Source organism: Alosa sapidissima, chromosome 24 (genome assembly GCF_018492685.1).
Source record: "Alosa sapidissima isolate fAloSap1 chromosome 24, fAloSap1.pri, whole genome shotgun sequence".
Taxonomy (NCBI): Eukaryota; Metazoa; Chordata; class Actinopteri; order Clupeiformes; family Clupeidae; genus Alosa; species Alosa sapidissima.
In genome coordinates, this window is record NC_055980.1 from 27,778,699 (window position 1) to 27,794,168 (window position 15,470).

The following is a 15,470-nucleotide window of genomic DNA, read 5'->3' on the forward strand; positions in this document are numbered from 1 at the left end:
ATTACCAGCTCTTAATTAGCAGCTCTTAGTCAGCAGCTCTTCTGAGTTACACTGATCAGTTCTGCCTTTTAGATGTCCTGAACGTGACAAATCAGTTTCTGACTGAAGCACGTGGATACTATTGCCTCCTCCTCCTCCCACTCCTCTCACACCCTCGTAAGAACAAGTCAGCTGCTCTCACTCCTCTCCCTCTATCCTCTCTCTTTCTCTCCTCTCTCTCTCTCTCTTTCTTTCCTCTCTGTCTCCTCTCCCTCTATCCTCTCTGTCTCCTCTCCTCTCTCTCTCTCCCTCTATCCTCTCTCTCCTCTCTCTCCTCTCTCTCTCTCCTCTATCTCTCCTCTCTTAGCCAAGCGAACACGTCCCATCATGTATCCAGATCATAATAAAGTCATTGTACAGTGTGGGGGGGGGGGGGGGTTATTTTGCGGTTGATACGTTTTTTCATCTTCTCTGCTGAGTGTCATGAGCTTGTAATGCCATTTCAGTAGTTCTACAAGACTCTCATTTGAGCCTCAGATGTGTGTGTGTGTGTGTGTGTGTGTAATGTGTATGAAAATACATTGTTTTTTGGAAATGAACAACCTACAGAGGGCTGAATTCAAAGACCCCCCCAAAACTCCAGGTCCAGGAACTGCCTGCACACTCTCACTACATGTGGCCACGGTTGTGCATCAGGAAGAGCCCAGGGTCCACTGCTCCGGTGCAGGGTCAGATGACGAGTCTGAAGAGTTCATCCCGATACCTAAGAACAATGTGGGTACCGTTGTCTTGCCCGTAGAGGTCAGTGTGTCCTTCCAAGGATATGCCTCCCCAGACCATCACTGGCCCACCACCAAACTGGTCATGCTGAATGATGTTGCAGGCAGCCTAACGTTCTCCACGTCTGTCACACGTGCTCAGGGTGAACCTGCTCTCATCTGTGAAAAGCACAGGGCGCCAGTGGCGGACCTGCCCATTGTGTATTCTATGGCAAATGCCAACTGAGCGGCACAGTGCTGGGCAGTGAGCACAGGTCCCTCTAGAGACCATCGGGCCCTCAGGCCGCCCTCATGAAGTCTGTTTCTGACAGTGTGGCCACATTCACACCAGGGGCCTGCTGGAGGTCATTCTGTGGCTCCTACTGTTCCTTCTTGCACGGAGGAGCAGATACTGGTCCTGCTGCTGGGTTAAGGACCCTCTACTCTCCAGCCCTGCCCAGCTCTACCACCCTGTACCACCCTGCCCAGCTCTACCCCCCTGCCCAGCTCTCCCACCCTGTACCCCCCTGTCCAACTCTACCACCCTGTACTCCCCTGCCCAGCTCTCTATAGCACCTGGCTGTCTGCTGGAATCTCCTCCATGCTCTTGAGACTGTGCTGGGAGACACAATAATCCTTCTGGCAATGGAACGCATGGAATCATCCAGGAGGAGTTGGACCACCTGTGCAACCTTTGTAGGCTCCAGATACTGGCTTATGCTACCAGTAGTGACACTGACCCTACCCAAATGCAAAACTTGTGAAAAATCAGTCAAGAAGGATAAAGATGGAAAAATTATCATTTGCCAACACCTGTAAAGCCATTCCTGTTTTGGGGGTCGTCTTATAGTTGCCCCTCTAGTTTACCTGTAGTTAATTTTGTTGACACCAAAGCAGGTGAAATGGATTCCCAGCCACCTCTGTGACATAACTGGCCAGATCCGTATGACACAAGTGTGATTGACTTGATGCTATACTCCAATGCAAGTGTTCCCTTCATTTTTTTTGAGTAGTATATTTGGCCTGTTGGCATGACGGCGGTGATAAGAGTCTGAGTGCCATGAGTGTGGTGGTCATCTCAGTAGTTCTAAAAGACTCTCATTTCAGCCTCAGATGTGTGTGTGTACTGTATGTATGTGTATGTAAACGGCCATCTTCAAAACACTCAGGATATGTGTGCACACAGCCATTTACAACACACTCTGGATGTGTGTGTGTGTGTGTGTGTGTATGTTTGTGCTGATTGTGTTTGGATGTGTGTGAGTCTGTGATCATTTCTGGATGTGTGTGTGTGTGTGTGTGCTGTTTGTGTTTGCAGTGTATTTTCTGTGATAAGCTAGACCAAGGAGCTCTGGAGTCTGTGCTCATTTCTGGATGTGTGTGTGTGTGTGTGTGTGTGTGTGTGTGCGTGTGCTGATTATGTTTGCAGTGTATTGTCTGAGCTCCGGAGTGTGTGTTCATTTCTGTGGTCATCCTCATCTCTGTTTTGTGTGCCTCCCCACCCCACGGAGCTGGTCCATCCTTCCCATAATGCACCTCCTGTGGGACTTGTGTGGGTGTCGGGTGTCTGACTGACTCCAAAGTGCTGCCCCCCCAGCCCATCCTTCCCATAATGGGTGCTGCCCCCCCCCGGTCCATAATGGGTGTCAGGTGTCAGACCGAGCACTGATGGGTGAGGTAGCCTAACACACACATACACACTGATACACACTCACACATACACACACCTACAGTATACATACTCACACACTGATACACACTCACACACCGATACATACTCACACACTGATACACACTCACACATACACACACACATACATACTCACATACATACTCACACACCGATACACACTCATATATACACACACACATATACATACATACTCACATACATACTCACACACCGATACATACTCACACACTGATAGACACTCTCCCACACACACAGACACACACAGATGTATTCACTCACACACTGTGGGGTGCAGTTACTGACACTAACACACACACACACGGCTGTAGTGAGGGAATGGACCAGTCTGTGGAGTGGCATCACTAATACACACACACACACACACACACACACACACACACACGACTGTAGTGAGGGAATGGGCTAGTCTCTAGAGTGGCATCACTAATACACACACACACACACATACACACACACACACACACACTCACACACACATACACACACACACACACACACACACACACACACACACACACACACACGGCTGTAGTGAGGAGAGGGGCCAGTCTGTAGAGTGGCATCACTAATACACACACACACACACATACACACACACACACACACACACACACACACTCACACACACACACACTCACACACACACATACACACACACACACACACACACACACACACGGCTGTAGTGAGGAGAGGGGCCAGTCTGTAGAGTGGCATCACTAACGCCGGTGATCCACTAGCATGCGATGCGAACTCCGAGACGCAGTATCCCATTTCATTTCTATGAGAAGCGAATTCCGCACCCGCATAGGATTCTGGGTATGCGGTGTGACGAGTGCTGTGGCTGTGGCGCGTCCCCAACTTTATGCAAATGAATCTGTCCATCGCGAGGCGAGTATCCAATAGCAGAGCAGTACGCAGGGGAGGTCCTAAACAAAACCTAATTTCCCGCTAGTGTGGTTACCGCCAACGTTCAGAAACATGGCAGACGAAAAATGAATCATAGCAGTGTCTACAGGGACAACTTCATGATTGAAATGATCGCCCAACTTGCAAACTAATTTATAGATGTGACTTGTGTAATTTCAAAATAGTGGAGGGAAACATTTTGTTTGGTTGTTTACTAGGCTACCTGCTCTTGCCCTGCCGTTTCCACCCATCAAAGCGTCTTCATGGAGGGTAGCGCCGCGATTTGGGGAGTTCGCATCGCATGCTAGTGGATCACCTGCGTAATACACACACACATTACACGGCTGTAGTGAGGGAATGGGCCAGTCTGTGGAATGGCATCACTAATACACACACACACACACACACACATACACACACACACACACGGCTGTAGTGAGGGAATGGGCCAGTCTGTGGAATGGCATCACTAATACACACACACACACACACACACACACACACGACTGTAGTGAGGGAATGGGCCAGTCTGTGGAATGGCATCACTAATACACACACACACACACACACGGCTGTAGTGAGGGAATGGGCCAGTCTGTGGAGTGGCATCACTAATACACACACACACACACACACACACACACACACACACACGGCTGTAGTGAGGGAATGGGCCAGTCTGTGGAGTGGCACTTTTCTTTCCTTACATAAAGAAACTGTATGATGAAGACAGAAGCCGTATTTATCAACCAAAAGTTACATTTTGTGTAATTTTTTTCTTGCTCTGTTGCATGAAATAAATATCTTACTAATTTAGTTTGAACTCATGAACTGTGACACTGTTAACTAATGCATTAGTGGTCACCGCATAGGAAGCTCTGCATCTGCAAACACATGGGGACAGTACCACAACCTGACCACCAGAGGGCCCCATTCGCCCACAGAATCAGATGTTCTCAGCAGGCAGCTGCAGTTGAGGATGAATGCCTGTCTCAGGTGTAGTTCAGGTGTAGTCCTCAGGTGTAGTCCAGGTGTAGTCCTCAGGTGTAGTTCAGGTGTAGTTCAGGCGTAGTCCTCAGGTGTAGTCCTCAGGCTGGAATAGTGGACTACTACTTCTAAGCTTCCCATTTCGTATTGTTTGTTTTGGTTATTGCAAACAGCTGAAAGCTTGTAAATCTTGCCAATAACCATGATTTGCAGTGGGGATTGAATAATGTCAATGGCGACTGTACTGTACCAACCCACGTTGGTGTGTGTTTCTCAGTTGGAGTCTCAGGGTGGTGTGTGTGTGTGTAAGGGCAGCGTCTTGAGTCTAACACTCTCACAACACTCTCACTAACACTCTCACTGGATGAGATGAGCGTATATATACTGTATACTGTACACTCTCACAAACGCTCGCTGGATGAGCATATGAGCATATTTACTGTACACTCTAAGATGAGCATATTTATATATATATATATATATATATATATATATATACAGTACACTCTAAGATGAGCATATTTATATATATACAGTACACTCTCACAAACGCTCCTGAGTCTAACACTCTCACAAACGCTTGCTGGATGAGATGAGCCTGTATGTGCCTATACTCTCAAGCACCCACTGGCAAACATGGTGACAGGTTGATCATTCACATTATACACTTATTCATTAAGCACACACTGTTGTCCAAAGTGACTTACATACATCAACTGTCATTTATTTATTGTAAATACTGACATGACAATGTTGTTTATTTTTTTTTTATGGACAGTTTCTCCGTCTAAAGAGGATATGTGATCGTGATGATTTTCAGTCCAAGTCTTCAAACTGTCTGACCGATTTAGGGAAAGGGGATACAAGTCACAGGTGATCAATTAAGCTTGAATTTCCCCTTAGGGATCAATAAAGTATGTATGTATGTATGTATGGATGTATGTATGTATGTATGTATGTATCTATCTATCTATCTATCTATCTATCTAAACAGGCCCAGCATAGGGCTAATCAATGCAAAAGGGAAGATCTATTTACAAAAAGACAAAGACCACAGAAGAGTCGCCATGTCTATTTCACCACTAAGTTCAGCAAATCAGCTGTGAAAATCAAGAACATAATCAAGAGAAATTGGGGCATTTTAAAAAGTGACCCCTCACTGGAAGATGTGTTCCATGATCCTCCTTCATTCTGATTTAGACGGACACCCACTTTGAGAAACAAACTCGTTCGTAGCCACCTCACAGCTCAAAAGAAGGAGTATTGGCTCCGTAAATTGAAAGGGAACTATCGATGTGGCAACTGTAACCAACTGTGCCAATGTAGTTATCACTATAAACATTTGCACAGCAGTTAGTGCAATTCTCAAAACAATTAGTGCAAACTGCAAAACCTAGTGGATAACCTGCAAAAGCACGTCACTTGCTCAAAATGGATAGTCCATTCCTCAAAAGCAAGTATTTATGTCAATGAAACTGCCAGTGTCATCAAAATGAGAAGTCTTGACACCATCGTTTATGAACAAGATAGTCAAATGGCTTTGGCATGTTTTCATTACGACAGTTTATGCTCTCAGTGTTTTCCCATGCAAAAAAAGGTCAGAACCTGAAAATGCTCAAGACAGCACTATACACTTGTACAGCCATTTGAAAACTACAGTAAAGTTACAAATTGCTGTAGTTAGAGGAGTAAGTAAGTACAAGACACTGAATATGTACGTTTCACAGTTTTACTGAATATGCTCTTTGCAATTCTACAGCATTGTGACAGAATTTGATAACTAGTTCACCAATTTTGTATGTCATGACTCAAGCAATGAAATGAAGACTATTAATTTTTATTGAGAATGACTATTCAGCATCCATAAGTATAGTTCATTTTGACTGACATGACAAAGCAACTGATACATGTTCAAAAGCATTTGCAATTTGTTCAGAGGAAGGAGAAATTGCTACTATGATGTGCACAAATGACTAAATGTTGTGGAGGTTGAACTAATAGTTATGAGAATTTTCATTCTGATCTGAGAAAAGCACCAAAGCGACTGAGAAAAACTGTAATAGAAAATTTACTAATCAGAGATAAGAGGGAATATTATGATTCAAATGGTATTGAAATCCATGTTTCAGTTGACAACAGTGAGTAAACATTATCAGGAAGATGAAATGGTCACAAATGTGATTCCTCTTTGATGTTATTATTGAGTTTTAATGAGTTATACAGAATTATAATCATGATTTTATTTTATAACAGACCCCATCTGCAGCAGCAGTCTGTGATTACAGCATGAAGAGACCAAATAAAAGTTATTGTCTATTCAGGATCTCACCTTTAATAAGTGAACTGATTAACTAATATAAGCTCTTTTGCCAATTGTAACACAAGCTATGTGGTCTATAGACTGGTGTGTGAATGCGGATGCTTCTGCAGAATGAAGAGAAGATTCCGGAATAGAGTGGCGGAACACAAGAATGCCATATGGACAAGTAGCCCAGCCTATCCCATGGCCGTCCATTATCAACAGATGGGGACACGCCTCTTCCTCTTCACTCAAAGTGATGGCAGTAGAGGTGATCCCAAAACCTCCTAGAGGAGGTGACCAACTTAAAGGGACACCAGGCAACGTTTTCATGTTAATTACTCATCTTAGTAAGTCGGTATATGGTTAAATGACTCGTTACAGGGCGAATGAAGGCTCTCTCGCCCGCCCCTACTGCCTGTAGGAAGAATATCCCACTTGCAAGTTCGGTGTATCCTACCCGCCGACCGAAGCAGGATCAGTTTACAGCACAGAGGCAGGCTAACAAAACGCTAGCGATTGTTGCAAACGTGTGTATAATGGCAGAGCCGGCGAAGAAGCAGCGAAAACCCTTGACGGAAGACGCAAAGAAAAGGAAAAGAGCTTCAGACCGAGCGAGGGGGAGAAAAAGCATCAGGCTTGCCTGGTGTGCCTTTAAGCTCCTCCTCCAACGAGACATATTGCATCAGCACACTTAAGGCTACAACTTTTCCTGGACTAAATGAAGAATTTAATTTAAAAAAAAAAAAAAAAAACAGTTTTGCCATGCTTTATGAAAAGCTTTTTTGATACTTTTATGTTACAGAGTGCCTTTTTTTTCTTTTTTGACACTGGATTTACACCCACAACAAAAGAGCACCTGCTGATTGGTTTGAAGTCTCCTGGAAGTGCTCTGAGCTCCTTTGAGCCTTAATTTGACTTCCTGACTACTGCACCTACCAGGGCTGCAAGAAATCTAGGAACCACCAACGAGGAACAACAGATGAGAAAAGTTTGAATTGGCCTGAGCGTACCGGTGGCAGAGCTAGACGTCGTTCGTCTGAGGAGCGCAGCGGTCTGGAGGTAGCGTATGTCTGTATGAGGGCATTCAAGTAGGTGGGAGCAGAACCGGGGACTACTTTGTAGGCAAGCGTTAGAGCCTTGAATTTGATGCGGGCCGCCATAGGTAGCCAGTGTAGCTGGATGAGCAGCGGGGTAACGTGCCCTTTTGGGTTGGTTGAAGACCAAGCGCACCCCCACATTGTGGACCTGTCAGGAGGGCGTTACAGTAGTCAAGTCGTGAGATGACTATGGCCTCCACCAGGAGTTGGGTAGCATATCCAACCAACTTTTCCTCTGTGGTCAGCTCATGGCTCGGCACCTTCTCCTCTCTGGAGGTTAATGAGGCCACAGACTCGCTCTGCTCCACACTGAGCTCGTGTCTGGACGAACTGTGCCCTCTTACCACAAGGCCAGCTCGATCCAAACACTCTCATCCATGGCTAAATGATACCCTCCGATCGCAGCGCACCAAACTCAGAGCCGCGAAGAGGAAATGGCACAAATCTAAAATAACTGATGACCTCAAAAACTTCCAGACACTCCTATCCTCCTTGGCTGGTAGCATGAAGAGCAATCATGGCAAGCAAGAAGCAGCCAACACTAACTTTTAAGGGATGGAGGTATTCCCATTACTTCAAACTCACGAAACTAATGGGAGCAAAGTGAGTGTAAAGTGTGCACTGCGCCCTGGCGAGAAACTTTTGTCGTTAACTCAACTGCCAACCTCACCAAGCATTTGAAAGTAAAACATGGTAACATGTATTTTGTTTTCACCTATATGCCCATAAGATGTATGAAAGCTATGTTATCTGATATTGTTTCATGGGGCTGTAGTGGTGGTGTTTAAGTCTATAATAGCCCAATGGGGCTGTAGTGGTGGTGTTTAAGTCTATAATAGCCCAATGTTTTCTTGTCAAGTGCTCTGTGGCATTTTTTTATAATAAAGAGCACAAAATAAATACCTGTATAGTAGAACTTTATGTAGGCCTACACATTTAGCAACAGATTTTGGGTTCTGCCCAAAGTTGAGCAACATAAAAGTAACATAATAGTAACACACCCTCTCCCTGACTTGCAGTCAGACACAGTCTCCTAGCCTCATGCCACACCTGTGACCTACTCTGGGTCTTCTGTTTCCAATGTATTTGTAGGATTGGTAAAACACTGAGCACTTCCTACATGTCAGACATGTACTATGATCAGTGTGATTCTCAATTCTGAATTTTGGTTTGGCCCTGTGCTGTTCTCTACATCCACTCTAAGCAAGCTGGATAAGACCATTAGTATGAAGCTGATAGAGTTGAAGTGTGTTTTAAAATCCTCATGGTTTCTGAAGTCAGGGAGAGGGTGTGTTATTGTTTTGTCCTCGCTTTGATGTCCTGGGGTCTGTGGCGCTTAAAACACGCTTTGCTTTTACCTACACTCTTCTTCACACCAGTATTCCACCTCCTTTGCACATCAGTTCCCATGGTTACCAAAAGATCTTAGTTCCCCCAAGCAACAATATCATAGTTTATGACCGCTGTCATGGCACATATGTTGTGTTGCAATGCCACCTTGTGGGTTCTTTTAAAATCGTATGTAGTAAATTCAGACAGATTTGTAATGCTTAATAGGTCAAAGTTCGAATTAATGACAGAAGTGCTGAAACTGTAAACACTCTTTTTATAAAACATGTTCTTGCTCAAGGCTTGCTTGCAAGTACTGAAAAACTGAACTACGTAGCATGACGTTAAATAGTTATTTAGACTACGTAACATATTCTGTGCAAATTGCTACTTATCTTAATAGTGTGAAAGGAAGAAACTCTAAATAGATTATGAAGAACGGATAGCTATTCTCTTCTAGCATGACGCTAATCGTTGCATCCTGTTTGTGTACAGTTTCATTATGTAAAGGCATGGTAAGAAAACAAGAAAACATGGGCATATTTTGATATTCTGTTTATTTCCTGTATTACAAATCTTCTGTGAAATGTGAACATTCTTTCTTGAAATCCCTTTGTTACAGTTACAGTACAATTTCAGTTTTCAAGTAGATTAGTTTTCTGTGACTTCTTTTAGCCAGACTCACCCGACTTTTTCATGCTAAATACAGATAAGAATGCTGCTATACACTATCCTCAGCCATTTTTTTAACGGCTTCCCATCCAGTAACTGTGGAGGGCATATTTTGCACAGTGTCCATAGTTAAGTCCAGACATGTTACAGTGTTGGATATAATGGAAAGAAAATAAAACATAAAAAGAAACAAAAAACACTCAGCATCATACAATCATGTGTAAAGAAAGAGGTAGTATTCATGTTCCTCAACATTGCACAATTAATCTGCATTTGCATCATACATCATCTTGCTAATTACCAGTATACAGATTGAACCAGCAGCAAGAACTTATTCAACATTCTATAACATCAACAACAATACTTTTCTCAAAAGTGACATACACTGACGTCAATAAACATTTCATAATATTTAAGTACATTATGTTTACATAATTTTTGTAAAAACAATAACATCATTAAAATGAACAGTTAACTGTGTGAAACCTCATTGTGCTACATAAAAATGGTACATTGTTTTGTGCAGCTTAATTATCCTGAAGTGGAAAGAAGTCCACTTCAGAGAAGTTACAGTACAAGTCGATCCCTTGTATAACTAAAGCTGCCTCCATGAATACTACTACCGAGTTCAATCTGAAGTTTAGATTGATCTCTCTCATTACTAAAATAATACATTTTGATGAAAATAAATTCCCCATTTGGGATGGGTTGCCATGGCCCCTGGAGGCCAAAACTAAACAAATAAATGATGAAAAGCAATGGTTCAGTGTCATCTGTGTAAGGTTACATGCCCAGCAAGTTTTAAGGGAAAAAAAACTTAGATTAGAAGCTTAGATTGTCCTTTAACCCCTCTCATTACTAAAAATACTATTGTGATATTTGGGCCACGATACGATATTATTGCGATTCGATACGGCGATATATTGTGATTTATGTCTCCCATATTATTCAAAGGCATTACAAAAAATAAGGAAAATAAGACTGTTTAACTCACTTCAAATGTCTGTGAACATTATCTTCTACACTTACCGAAGTGCAAAAACTTAGTAGGACGGTATTGCAAAAACTTTGTCATGGCATGGTGCATAAATACAGTATGTCCCATTAGTTGGGCCGCCACACATTAATGTTCTATATTGCACTATTTAAATTAAAGAGAAGATAAAATCCTTTCATTGAGCTGCGCTTTACCACGAAGCCTTTCCTTGCCCCGCCCGCTCTCTCTCGTAACGAACGCACTGCCCCTCCTCTGCATGTGCATTTTACAGAACATTAACGATTGTTGAAGGATTGTTGTTGCCACATAGAAGTATTGCATAGAAGACGGCAGGCTAAATTGCTATTAAGGTATTATTAAGGTATAGTAGTGTGTGTGTGTGTGTGTGTTTGTGTATTGAAAACGCAGTGTGTGTGTGTGTGCATGTGTGTGGTGGGCAGGGCTTGAAAACGAAGAACTTCGTTCTTGCATGCGTTCCGCCACCAACATATCGGTCCTGAACCGGTTCGGAACGCAAAATATCGTTTGTTCTTAAAGTTCCGGCAGTGTTTGGCGGGCCTATCAAGTCTATTTTTGTGGACTTGACCTGAGAATAGACGTAGGCTACTCATTATTTCCCCTTGATTTAGCCTATACCGTAGCTATGCCCAAAAATAATAAATCACAGGCGGCATCCAAAAACATTCAGATGGGCTATCCATCCCATAGCCTACAGACTTACTGTAGGCCTAACCTATGCCTATAAATAATTTCTTATCAAAAATATTTCTGGATACGTGCTAAACTCCTTACCTGGTTATAGCCTAAGTTTTATCCATATGGAGATCTTCAAAGGCTTGCGCTATAATTCCAACCCTGTTTATAAACAAACCTGTCTGTTGCTGACGAGGCCTATCTCAAATTTCCCGTTTAACTCTTCTACATAGAATAGGCTATAATTGCGCAAACATTTCAAATCTCGACTTTAAAACGACAAGGCGTGGACAGGCAAAATAGGCTATTACGCATAGACTACAAACAATTTCCAAATCAGTTTCAGTAGCCTACGCTACGAGCTGGCCTAAGATCCGAAGTGGCAGACGGATAGGTTACATTACAACAGCAAGACAAAATATACACATTTGGACCAAAGGTCCATTTATTCTTTTTTTTTTTTTTTCAAACTGCAGAAATCAAATTATTAGGCTGTTATATAGAGAACGAAAAAAAAAAACGTTATTAACCGGTTTTGTGGATTTCAGAATAACGTTTCTGTTCCGGAACAGTTGAAGACCATTTTGTTTTTGTTTTCGTTTCCGTTTCTCGTTCCTTGAACCGGTTCGGAGCCCTGGTGATGGGATGATGCTGTTGCTGTTTAATGTATAGTAGTGTGTGTGTGTGTGTGTGTGTGTTTGTGTGTGTGATGGGATGATGCTGGTACTGTTTAAGGTATAATAGTGTGTGTGTGTGTGTGTGTGATGGGATGATGCTGTTGCTGTTTAATGTATAGTAGTGTGTGTGTGTGTGTGTGTGTGTTTGTGTGTGTGATGGGATGATGCTGGTACTGTTTAAGGTATAATAGTGTGTGTGTGTGTGTGTGTGATGGGATGATGCTGTTGCTGTTTAATGTATAGTAGTGTGTGTGTGTGTGTGTTTGTGTGTGTGATGGGATGATGCTGGTACTGTTTAAGGTATAATAGTGTGTGTGTGTGTGTGTGTGATGGGATGATGCTGTTGCTGTTTAATGTATAGTAGTGTGTGTGTGTGTGTGTGTTTGTGTGTGTGATGGGATGATGCTGGTACTGTTTAAGGTATAATAGTGTGTGTGTGTGTGTGTGTGTGTGATGGGATGATGCTGTTGCTGTTTAATGTATAGTAGTGTGTGTGTGTGTGTGTGTGTGTTTGTGTGTGTGATGGGATGATGCTGGTACTGTTTAAGGTATAATAGTGTGTGTGTGTGTGTGTGTGTGTGTGTGATGGGATGATGCTGTTGCTGTTTAATGTATAGTAGTGTGTGTGTGTGTGTGTGTGTGTTTGTGTGTGTGATGGGATGATGCTGGTACTGTTTAAGGTATAATAGTGTGTGTGTGTGTGTGTGTGATGGGATGATGCTGGTGCTGTTTAAGGTATAATAGTGTGTGTGTGTGTGTGTGTGTGATGGGATGATGCTGGTGCTGTTTAAGGTATAATAGTGTGTGTGTGTGTGTGTGTGTGTGTGATGGGATGATGCTGGTGCTGTTTAAGGTATAATAGTGTGTGTGTGTGTGTGTGTGTGTGATGGGATGATGCTGGTGCTGTTTAAGGTATAATAGTGTGTGTGTGTGTGTGTGTGTGTGATGGGATGATGCTGGTGCTGTTTAAGGTATAATAGTGTGTGTGTGTGTGTGTGTGTGATGGGATGATGCTGGTGCTGTTTAAGGTATAATAGTGTGTGTGTGTGTGTGTGTGTGTGATGGGATGATGCTGGTGCTGTTTAAGGTATAATAGTGTGTGTGTGTGTGTGTGTGATGGGATGATGCTGGTGCTGTTTAAGGTATAATAGTGTGTGTGTGTGTGTGTGTGTGATGGGATGATGCTGGTGCTGTTTAAGGTATAATAGTGTGTGTGTGTGTGTGTGTGTGTGTGTGATGGGATGATGCTGGTGCTGTTTAAGGTATAATAGTGTGTGTGTGTGTGTGTGTGTGTGTGTGTGATGGGATGATGCTGGTGCTGTTTAAGGTATAATAGTGTGTGTGTGTGTGTGTGTGTGATGGGATGATGCTGGTGCTGTTTAAGGTATAATAGTGTGTGTGTGTGTGTGTGTGTGTGATGGGATGATGCTGGTGCTGTTTAAGGTATAATAGTGTGTGTGTGTGTGTGTGTGTGTGTGATGGGATGATGCTGGTGCTGTTTAAGGTATAATAGTGTGTGTGTGTGTGTGTGTGTGTGATGGGATGATGCTGGTGCTGTTTAAGGTATAATAGTGTGTGTGTGTGTGTGTGTGTGTGATGGGATGATGCTGGTGCTGTTTAAGGTATAATAGTGTGTGTGTGTGTGTGTGTGATGGGATGATGCTGGTGCTGTTTAAGGTATAATAGTGTGTGTGTGTGTGTGTGTGTGATGGGATGATGCTGGTGCTGTTTAAGGTATAGTAGTGTGTGTGTGTGTGTGTGTGTGTTTGTGTGTGTGATGGGATGATGCTGGTGCTGTTTAAGGTATAGTAGTGTGTGTTTGTGTGTGCATTGGGATGATGCTGGTGCTGTTTAAGGTATAGTAGTGTGTGTTTGTGTGTGCGTTGGGATGATGCTGGTGCTGTTTAAGGTATAATAGTGTGTGTGTGTGTGTGTGTGTGATGGGATGATGCTGGTGCTGTTTAAGGTATAATAGTGTGTGTGTGTGTGTGTGTGATGGGATGATGCTGGTGCTGTTTAAGGTATAATAGTGTGTGTGTGTGTGTGTGTGTGTGTGTGTGTGATGGGATGATGCTGGTGCTGTTTAAGGTATAATAGTGTGTGTGTGTGTGTGTGTGTGATGGGATGATGCTGGTGCTGTTTAAGGTATAATAGTGTGTGTGTGTGTGTGTGTGTGTGTGTGTGTGTGTGTGTGATGGGATGATGCTGGTGCTGTTTAAGGTATAATAGTGTGTGTGTGTGTGTGTGTGTGTGTGATGGGATGATGCTGGTGCTGTTTAAGGTATAATAGTGTGTGTGTGTGTGTGTGTGATGGGATGATGCTGGTGCTGTTTAAGGTATAATAGTGTGTGTGTGTGTGTGTGTGTGTGTGTGATGGGATGATGCTGGTGCTGTTTAAGGTATAATAGTGTGTGTGTGTGTGTGTGTGTGTGTGTGTGTGTGTGTGTGTGTGTGATGGGATGATGCTGGTGCTGTTTAAGGTATAATAGTGTGTGTGTGTGTGTGTGTGTGATGGGATGATGCTGGTGCTGTTTAAGGTATAATAGTGTGTGTGTGTGTGTGTGTGTGTGTGTGTGTGTGTGTGTGTGTGTGTGATGGGATGATGCTGGTGCTGTTTAAGGTATAATAGTGTGTGTGTGTGTGTGTGTGTGATGGGATGATGCTGGTGCTGTTTAAGGTATAATAGTGTGTGTGTGTGTGTGTGTGTGTGTGTGTGTGATGGGATGATGCTGGTGCTGTTTAAGGTATAATAGTGTGTGTGTGTGTGATGGGATGATGCTGGTGCTGTTTAAGGTATAGTAGTGTGTGTGTGTGTGTGTGTGTGTGTGTGTGTGTGTGTGATGGGATGATGCTGGTGCTGTTTAAGGTATAGGCCCTTATTTCTCACACAAAAGCAGAATTAATACATCCGGGATAAGTTACTGAGCTGCGCTCAATGAATCCAAAACAAGAGGGTACAGGCTTAATTGGTTGCACAACGAGCAAGCCAGGATGAGAAGTCACGGATTCATCAAGCCAGGTGAAACCTATCCTGGATAAGTGCGCGCTCACGGCTCCCTCAACACAGAGTCACTGATTCACCATGGCAACTAGAGCGGCTTCATTGCTTCTTCTACGGTGTGAAGTAGGTAGCGATAGCCTTTACACAACAGCAACAAACAGCAACACCTCTGTTTAGGAGAATATTGCAACTAGTGCCTCGACCACCACGTGCAAAATGGTTATGCACTCCTGTGATGTCACATTGTCACATGACAGGTCAGGAATGGTGAGTATGTAAAAGTTATTTAATGATCACAAATGGTTAAATAATGACAGAGGGTCTAGGTATATGTGATAACAATGTGTAGTGGGCA